At 36.7% G+C, this 10,262-nt stretch overlaps 1 protein-coding gene across 1 annotated transcript in view; it reads left to right on the top strand.

The window, feature by feature from the left end:
- GNPDA2 (glucosamine-6-phosphate deaminase 2) overlaps positions 1 to 8,223 on the top strand; it is a 63,631-nt gene extending 55,408 nt beyond the window's left edge. The window contains exon 8 of the mRNA XM_060417601.1: positions 8,106 to 8,223. The gene's annotated coding sequence lies outside the window, so the exon portion shown is untranslated. The remainder of the gene's footprint in view (positions 1 to 8,105) is intronic.
- The last annotated feature ends 2,039 nt before the right edge of the window (positions 8,224 to 10,262 follow it).

Genomic DNA, 10,262 nt, shown 5'->3' with positions numbered 1-10,262 from the left:
CTTTTTTGCAATATTCAGGGGAAAAAGCGGCAACTGTTGAGTTCACCATTATATTGTTTCTAGTTCATTTAGGGAACTGCTATATATATTAACTGTACATCACAATTTGCTACTCTCTTCTTTGTTAGAGAGTGAACTTAAGAACCACCTTGAAATGTATTGAGCACAATCATTCCTAATATAGTTCATATAAGTTAGTTGCCTGAAACTTCAGTCAGTTACTTATTATCCCTAGTGATTTTTCACCATGTCCTCACACCTCTATTATATCCATAACATTTTTCTTTAAATCAATTTACCTCTTACACTTGAATGGGTTTCTTTTAAAAGAAGAAAAATGTATTATTTTTTGTAAGTGGAAAAAGAGTTGTTAGCTGTCACAAATTTAAAAGTAAAAATAAGTATAATTAATAAAAAATATGATTCAGTTTCAATAGATGTTACCTGACAAAGGCTCAGAATCTTTCTTGATTAAAACTGGAAATTAACAAGCATTAAGGAATTTGAAAACATAGCACCAAAATGAGAGTTTTCTTCCTGACATAATCAGAAGTATTGAAATAAAATTGAAAGAATTTTCTCTGTATGGTTCAGTGTCCTTAGTGTCAGTCTGTGTCTCACCAGAATAATCTTGGTACCTTCACTACTCCCACACTTTGGGAATACTGCAGTATGTTAGGTAGTTGACATTATACTCCTAGATCCACAGATGAAACACATGTTTACTAAAAAAAAAAAATAACATCACTGTGTCATGTAATGTGCTAGATGTGGAAACTCAGACAAATTAGACAAATTGTCTGAAATTGTATAATAGGTAAATGGAAAAAAATTTATGTTTGAATCCAGATTACTAAAAATCAAAGCTCAAACCTCTATAATACCTTTGATAACACAAAATGATTTAGCACTGAACCTAGGAATAAAGAGGAAGTGGAATCATTGAAGTTTCAGAGTTGAGGTTTCATTTTTTTTTCCCCCCTGGGCCTTGAAGTTTATAAAGTTTTTCTGAAAGAGATACCTGGAGCCTAATCAAGCAGAGTGATCATTTCCAGCATAATTGCACGTACTACATATACACTTTGTATATATCAACTCATTTAATCCTTACAGAGAACGCTAATGCAGATACTCTTATGATTCTTTCTGTAGTACACATATCTGAGAAAAAAATATGGTGCTAGCTTTTTAAGTAACTGCCTAAGTTGTACATTTAGTTACTGGCCTCGGCATCAACACCCTTAAACATGCCCAAAAAGCTCTGCTGAGTGAGGATAAATGAGTAAAAAAGTATGACATACTGAGTTAATACTGAGAAAAGAAACACGGCCAGAATTTGGAACAGTGGCATTTTACTTGAGGCAAGGATTTCTGAAGAGCACACATAATTAAAAACTCACATAAGCCAAGGCTTATTTCCCCATACAATGAATGTTTAATAGGGAAGCTACAGTCTTGCATAGTACACTAAACCACAGCTGTTTTGTTTATGCTTTTTAAAGGCATTTAAAGGGTCTATTTGTTTGCTAAGGCTATAACAAAGCACTGTAGACTGGGTGGCGTAAACAAATTTATTTTCTCACAATTCTGGAGGCTACAAGTTCAAGATCAACATATCAGCAGTGTTAGTTTCTTCTGAGGCCTCCCTCCTTTGCTTATGAATGAGGATCCTCTTCCTGTGTCTTCAAGTGGTCTTTTCTCAATACCTATCCCTTCTTTATCTCTTCTGATAGGGATATCAGTTGTACTATATTTGGGCCCACTCTAATGACCATTTTTTAACTTAATTACCTGTTTAAAGACTTTATTATTTTTTTAATGAAAATAAATTTGCAGGAGACTTGGAAAATACAGAACAAAGTCACATATAGTTCCACTGTATATTACAATTACTTTTTAAGCAGATAAATTAAGATTTTTAGTTGGAGTTTTAATATCAAACTCTCAAAAATTAATATAATGAAAATACAGAAAAGTAGAAAGATATAGTAAACCAAAAAATACTATGAATGAATTAAAGATAATTAAGATTTATACAGTTTTCACACAACAGTAGGATACAAATTCTATTTAAGTTCCCATAGACTGTAAACTAGGAAACACTGGAACATATCCAGGGATGTAAGACCAGGTACAAATATTTGATTGTCTAAAGTTATTGAGATCATACAGAATCTGTTCTCACATCACTTGGTATTATTTTAGAGCTCAATATCAAAAAATATTTTAAAATAACCCACATATTTTCAAGTGCAGTGTGACTTTTACCAAGAGAAATCATTAACTAAGCCATTGAAATCTCAATAAAGTTAGAAGACTGAAAAAACAGAGAGTGTGATTGCAGAGAAGAAAACCATTTAAATGAGAAATTAATATCAAAATGAGAAATTGCTATCAAAAATAGTTTAAAAACCCCATGTATTTGGAAATTATGTCCACTTTTAAATGATAGCTGTGTCTAAGATGCCATAAGGAAATAGAAAATATTTGTAATAGAATGAAAATGTAAAGAGAGTTTACCAAATTTTGTTGCATACAGCTGAAGCTGCTCAATGCAATTAAATGCACTGTGAAGTCTTGAATAAGGCATGAAAACAAATAATGGACACTAGCATAAAATTTTCTGAAAATTGAACAAAATCTTTAGTTAATAATACACTATCACATTAATTTCTAGCTTTTTTTTTGTAACATGGTATTTCTTTATATTCTTAGAATTGGATTGGAAGTTTTAAGCCTCATTCAAAAAAGTTTTTAAATCACTTAAGATAAACTTTCTAGACGTCTAGCAGTAACGCTGCTGCTGCTGCTGCTAAGTCGCTTCAGTCGTGTCCGACTCTAGGCGACTCCATAGACGGCAGACCTCCCGTCTGGGACGCTCCTCCATCCCTGGGATTCTCCAGGCAAGAACACTGGAGTAGGTTGCCATGTCCTTCTCCAATGCATGAAAGTGAAAAGTGAAAGTAAAGTTGCTCAGTCGTGTCCGACTTTTTACGACCCCATGAATCGCAGCACGCCAGGCCTCCCTGTCCATCACCAACTCCCGGAGTTCACTCAAACTCATGACCATCGAGTCAGTGATGCCATCCAGCCATCTCATCCTCTGTCGCCCCCTTCTCCTCCTGCCCCCAATCCCTCCCAGCATCAGTCTTTTCCAATGAGTCAACTCTTCGCATGAGGTGGCCAGAGTATTGGAGGTTCAGCTTCAGCATTAGTCCTTCCAAAGAACACTCAGGACTGATCTCCTTTAGAATGGACTGGTTGGATCTCCTTGCAGTCCAAGGGACTCTCAAGAGTCTTCTCCAACACCACAGTCCAAAAGCATCAATTCTGTTTCCCCATCTATTTTCCATGAAGTGATGGGACCAGATGCCATGATCTTCGTTTTCTGAATGTTGAGCTTTAAGCCAACTGTCTCACTCTCCTCTTTCACTTTCATCAAGAGGCTTTTGAGTTCCTCTTCACTTTCTGCCATAAGGGTGGTGTTATCTGCATATCTGAGGTGATTGATATTTCTCCTGGCAATCTTGATTCCAGCTTGTGCTTCTTCCTACCCCGCGTTTCTCATGATGTACTCTGCATAGAAGTTAAATAAGCAGGGTGACAATATACAGCCTTGACGAACTCCTTTTCCTATTTGGAACCAGTCTGTTGTTCCATGTCCAGTTCTAACTGTTGCTTCCTGACCTGCATATAGGTTTCTCAAGAGGCAGGTCAGGTGGTCTGATATTCCCATCTCTCTCAGAATTTTCCACGTTTATTGTGATCCACACAGTCAAAGGCTTTGGCATAGTCAATAAAGCAGAAATAGATGTTTTTCTGGAACTCTCTTGCTTTTTCCATTTTCCAGTGGATGTTGGCAATTTGATCTCTGGTTCCTCTGCCTTTTCTAAAACCAGCTTGAACATCTGGAAGTTCATGGTTCACATATTGCTGAAGCCTGGCTTGGAGAATTTTGAGCATTACTTTACCAGCATGTGAGATGAGTGCAATTGTGCAGTAGTTTGAGCATTCTTTGGTATTGCCTTTCTTTGGGATTGGAATGAAAAGTGACCTTTTCCAGTCCTGTGGCCACTGCTGAGTTTTCCAAATTTGCTGGCATATTGAGTGCAGCACTTTCACGGCATCATCTTTCAGGATTTGAAATAGCTCAACTGGAATTCCATCACCTCCACTAGCTTGTTCATAGTGATGCTGTCTAAGGCCCACTTGACTTCACATTCCAGGATGTCTGGCTCTAGGTGAGTGATCACACCATCATGATTATCTGGGTAATGAAGATCTTTTTGTACAGTTCTTCCATTAATCTTGCCACCTCTTCTTAATATCTTCTTCTTCTGTTAGGTCCATACCATTTCTGTCCTTTATTGAGCCCATCTTTGCATAAAATGTTCCCTTGGTATCTCTAATTTTCTTGAAGAGATCTCTGATCTTTCCCATTCTGTTGTTTTCCTCTATTTCTTTGCATTGATCACTGAGGAAGGCTTTCTTATCTCTCCTTGCTATTCTTTGGAACTCTGCATTCAGATGCTTATATCTTTCCTTTTCTCCTTGGCTTTTCGCTTATCTTCACAGCTATTTTTAAGGCCTCCCCAGACAGCCATTTTTCTTTTTTGCATTTCTTTTCCATGGGGATGGTCTTGATCCCTGTCTCCTGTACAATGTCACAAACCTCCATCCATAGTTCATCAGGCACTCTGTCAGATCTAGTCTCTTCAAAATATTTCTCACTTCCACTGTATAATCATAAGAGATTTGATTTAGGTCATACCTGAATGGTCTAGTGGTTTTCCCTACTTTCTTCAACTGAAGTTTGAATTTGGCAATAAGGAGTTCATGATCCTACCCACAGTTAGCTCCCGGTCTTGTTTTTGCTCACTGTATAAAGCTTCTCTATCTTTGGCTGCAAAGAATATAATCAATCTGATTTTGGTGTTAACCATCTGGTGATGTCCATGTGTAGAGTCGTCTCTTGTGTTTTGGAAGAGGGTGTTTCTATGACCAGTGCATTTTCTTGGCAAAACTCTATTAGCCTTTGACCTGCTCCATTCTGTATTCCTAGGCCAAATTTGCCTGTTACTCCAGGTGTTTCTTGATGTCCTACTTTTGCATCCAGTCCCCTATAATGAAAAGGACATCTTTTTTGGGTGTTAGTTCTAAAAAGTCTTGTAGTCTTCATAGAACCGTTCAACTTCAGCTTCTTCAGCATTACTGCTTGGGGCATAGACTTGGATTACTGTGATATTGAATGGTTTGCCTTGGAAATGAACAAAGATCATTCTGTCATTTTTGAGATTGCATCCAAGTACTGCATTTTGGACTCTTTTGTTGACCATGATGGCTACTCCATTTCTTCTAAGGGATTCCTGCCCGCAGTAGTAGATATAATGGTCATCTGAGTTAAATTCACCCATTCCAGTCCATTCTAGTTTGCTGATTCCTAGAATGTCGGCGTTCACTCTTGCCATCTGCTGTTTGACCACTTCCAATTTGCCTTGATTCATGGACCTAACATTCCAGGTTCCTATGCGATATTGCTCTTTACAGAATCTGGCCTTGCTTCTATCACCAGTCACATCCACAACTGGGAATTGTTTTTGCTCCGTCCCTTCATTCTTTCTGGGGTTAACAGTAGGTATTACATACAATGTTTCTTCCAAATGTGCTGTCATTCTAGTCAGAATCACATAACTCACAAAGTCAGCAGGGTGTTCTCCAAAGGAAAACTGGGTGCTGACAGGAAAGAAAAATGAACCTGGATACTGGGGAGCAATAAATGCCCATTACAAGAATAAAGGAATAAAGGATACAAGCCAAGAAAGTACATTCCTAAGTGCACAAATGCCAAGAAAAATAGATCTTTATTCCTGAAGGGAATTAACTTTTCTGTGACTACATTTATCTTAGAAAATCATATTAGCATCCAGCTATCATCTGCTTAATTTTTTGCTTCTCTGACATCTCTTATTCTTTCTTTGTGAATCATTATTTGCTTATTAATTTTCCCATTCTAATTACTTTGATTCTTAATATTAGTTTTAGATTTATTAAACACCTCAAATAAATATGTATTTATTTGAAAGGGAGTTAGCTATGTTTGGAACAGTATCTTTTCCAAAATTCTGCAATTATTTTTCTTTGGCAGTTGTGGAACATTTTCTTTCTTGCTCCCAAGGAAAAAAATTATCACATTAAAGAGAATAAGAAGAATAAACTCTTTTAAAGTTATTCTAGGAAGATGAAAATATATACAACTGTTCAAAAAAAAGTTTAAGACTCCACTGAAAATAATCTCTGTAGATTGCCGTAGATTTAAACTTAAAGTCAAATGTGTGAGCAGAAATTATTGTTGTTGCTGACAAGTGTAATCATAATAATCATAACTAGTAATATTTATTGAGTGTTTGCAACTTGCCCCTGCCTGTGTTAACTGTTCCTGTTCAAAATTCAATTTAATCCTCACATTTTATACACATTTATATATACATGTACATATATGTTATATTTACCTTGATTTAGGTATATTATGAAGTTAAGGTATATTATGAAACACAGAGAAAAATAAAATTAAGTGGTTGAGATCAAGATAAAATACATACTACCTAAGAGACAGGTAGAAGTTTTATTTTTGTTTTATGCATGAAGGAGCTGAATATCCTTGCAGTTAGATAACTTGTGGCAGAATATATGTAATTCCTAGGAAATTTTTCTATAAAAATTAATTATATCATTAGGGCAAATTTATATTACATAAAAATTTATTACATTTTGAAATTATTATTATAAAAATGTACTAATTACCACTCATATCAATTTTCATAATTTCAGGTGTATATTATGTTTTTGCTAACATTTACTCACTATCAAACTGAAAACTTGGAAGTGTTCAGTAATAATTCTGCTAGATTCCGATTTTTCTTCTAAGACAAAAGTGGAAGCTAATAAGAAATAGCCAAATTAAAAGTCAAGGTAATTATGTTCATATTAATGAAGGAAAACCCTGTCATTTTCTTTTCATGTCATAGGACATATTGAACTCTTTAAAATTCATTCAGTGAAGCAGAATTTATGCCCACTTTCATGTGACTGTGGCTCATAAAATAGAAGCAGCGTGGTCTTTAAAGGGCAGATGATCTTGAACAAATCTTATGTGGTATTAGCAAAAGGAGCATGTAGAGAACACTGAGCAAAATGTATTTTTAAAAAATTAATGGAACACAACATGTATATTTTCTGCCTTAATAGGAGTAGTAATTTATAGTATAGAGACGTTAAGCTGCAATATAGACTGCCAAAATAATTACTTAATAAACACTGATAAAAAACAAACCTATTTCTCTGTCACCAGAGGTAGAAAATGATGACATATCTATCTCTTGGCTCATTAGCAGCTCTGTTTAGATGAAAAATATTTGCTGGAGGTTGTAAATAAATATTGTTTAATATTTCCAAACAGATACACCCTAACATTGGTACTTTAGATAACCATAAGTAGTCTTCTAAGAAATGAAAATTAATGAAAGGAAATGGGGCTGACAGAACTGAATTTCCACATTCGATCTGTTACACATTAAATGTGTGACTGTGCAGAAGTCACTTAACCTCTTTGAGCCTCTATTTTTATATTGAAAAATTGCAGTAATGAATGTCATAATCATATGTTATGCTTGCTGCTGCTAAGTTGCTTCAGTCATGTCCGACTCTCTGCGACCCCACAGACAGCAGCCCACCAAGCTCTGCCGTCCCTGGGATTCTTCAGGCAAGAACACTGGAGTGGGTTGCCATTTCCTTCTCCAATGCATGAAAGTGAAAAATGAAAGTGAAGTCGCTCAGTCGACTCTTTGCGACCCCATGGACTGCAGCCCACCAGGCTCCTCCATCCATGGGACCCTCCAGGCAAGAGTACTGGAGTGGGGTGCCATTGATTTACACAATTGAAACACTGGTTTCTGAGTAAGCTAAATTAATAGTAGCGATCATTCATCCATCTATGTAAACGTTCATCCTTTAATTTAACATAAATATGTATGCATAATTGTCAGATAGAGGGCAACTTGTTTCAGATATAGCTGTTGACCAACTCACAGTCTTTTGACATTTGACAGGTCACCAGAGAGATTAAGAAATTATGGATGGAAACTCTCCTTATTCCCACTGGAAGTTGCAGTCAGCAACCACAGAAGAAACTTTGTCCCTATTTGGCAAGTTACTGTGCCATTAATGGTATGATTTTTACAGTCTTGATCATGTAAACTTGTATGACCACCTGCTGGATCTGCTACTTTAAAAGGAGTATTTCACTTTATTGAATAGAAGTCCAAGTGGGAGAACACAGCAGTATACATCGGTGTGATGGCAGTTGAGATGGAGAGAATTAGTTAGTGGGAGATATGTTTTAGAGATAGAATCTATCCAGTTCACCAAAGGATTAGATAATTTCTGATATGAATGAGTGGCTTGTGATACCATCTTCCAAAATGGAGAAAACAGTGTTGGTTTGGAGAAGGTAGAAGGTAAAAGAAAAGTTTGGATTATGTTACAATTATTTGAATTGTCTATATGATATGAAATAGTTTGAAGCTGAGAAGATAGGCGAGGGCTGCATATGTGACATGAGGAACTCTGTCTATACAGATGGTCTATCAAGCCAGGGGAGTGGATGAGATCACCTTAGAAGAGGGTTTAGAGAGAGGACAGAGAAAAGGGTGGAAAGATAAAGGGAAGGAGAAAGGGAAAGGAACAGAAACTTGCTGTGAATAGAATGTGGTCCTGTTTACATCAGGTGAGAATCCTTATTCTTATTATCCAGCTTTTTTGATCATTCAGAACCCAGAAATAAGTAAATCAACTAAAGTAATTCATTGATCAATTATAATATCAATTTTAACTCTGTCCTTCAACATAAGTAAGTATTAGTTGCTCAGTTGTGCCCAACTGTTTGCAACCCCATGGACTGCAGCCCGCCAGGCTCCTCTGTCCATGAGATTTTCCAGGCAAGGATACTGGAATGGGTTGTCATTTCCTTCTCCAGGGGATCTTCCCAACCCAGGGATTGAACCCAAGTGTCCTGCGCTGCAGGCAGATTCTTTACCGACTGAACTACAAGGGAACATTGTAACAATTAGTTGATTCATTAATGGAAAAAGATTTAAATGCATGTTTTATATACATATGGTGTTACATGTATAAGAGTAGTTTCAAAGTATTTTGATGTATGTATTAAAGGGGGTGACAGAGGATGAGTTGGTTGGATGGCATCACCAACTCAATGGGCATCAGTTTGAGCAAACTCCAGGAGATAGTGAAGGACAGGAAGCCTGGTGTGCTGCTATCCATAGGGTCACAGAGTCAAAAGTGACTGAGCAACTGAATGACAACAGAAGTCACTTGTCAGGAGAGTGAAGTCATTTGGTCTTCAATGTTTCATACCTTATAGCTCACTTGAGGTTTAGATTAATTTCATTTTTATATGCCATTTCAATTCACATTTTTTCTGCAATTCATCTAATCAAGCTGGTTTCCATAAACTAAAAAAAAACTAAGTTGAAAAATACAAAACCACAAAGTAAGTTTAAAATCCAACTAAATGAACTAAGATTGAAAATGTTATTATCTTTGGCAAACTTTTCAGTGACTTTATATGTCAAAAGAAAGAGGGTACTCTGAGTCCTTGCTGTTATAGGAAGGGACCTTTCCGGGGTCCAGCCCTGGTGGATCCAGGGTGATTCGAAGGGGAGACAGAGTAGGTGAGAAAAAAACTTATTTATTTATTTACTCAGAAATATAAGATTAGATTAGGAAGAAATAGTGTAGTAGGAAAACTAAGTGGAGAAAAGAGGCTGAATAACTTGATTTACTTGGAAAGCCAATAAAGTTCCAGACAAGGAACTTGCACCATTTACATTAGGCTGCTGGCGTCCTCTTGAGTAGTGAGGGGGTGCCCCATCTTGGGCTCCCTCTCTCGTGGATCTTAGAAGCCAGGGCAAGTAAGTATACATGGTGAACCTCCATGCCCCAGATGTGAATTCAGCCAGAAAATAGAGTAAAGAAGAGACACGGGGGAAACCAGTCCTTCCAATGACTGGTCCAGCCTCTATTGTCTAGAAAGGCCTTTTATACCTTTTTGATCGTACATAAAGATCAATGGGTAATACAAAATTATGCAGCGTTAGCAGCCCAGACTCTTATCAAAACCAGGCTTTTCTCTCTGCATACCTAGTTGCATATACAAGTCTTAGGTGATTTACATCATCTTCCGGCCA

This window comes from Ovis aries, chromosome 6 (assembly GCF_016772045.2).
Source record: "Ovis aries strain OAR_USU_Benz2616 breed Rambouillet chromosome 6, ARS-UI_Ramb_v3.0, whole genome shotgun sequence".
Taxonomy (NCBI): domain Eukaryota; kingdom Metazoa; phylum Chordata; class Mammalia; order Artiodactyla; family Bovidae; genus Ovis; species Ovis aries.
The sequence above is the reverse complement of the archived record's forward strand: the minus strand, read 5'-3'. Positions and strand labels throughout refer to the sequence as shown.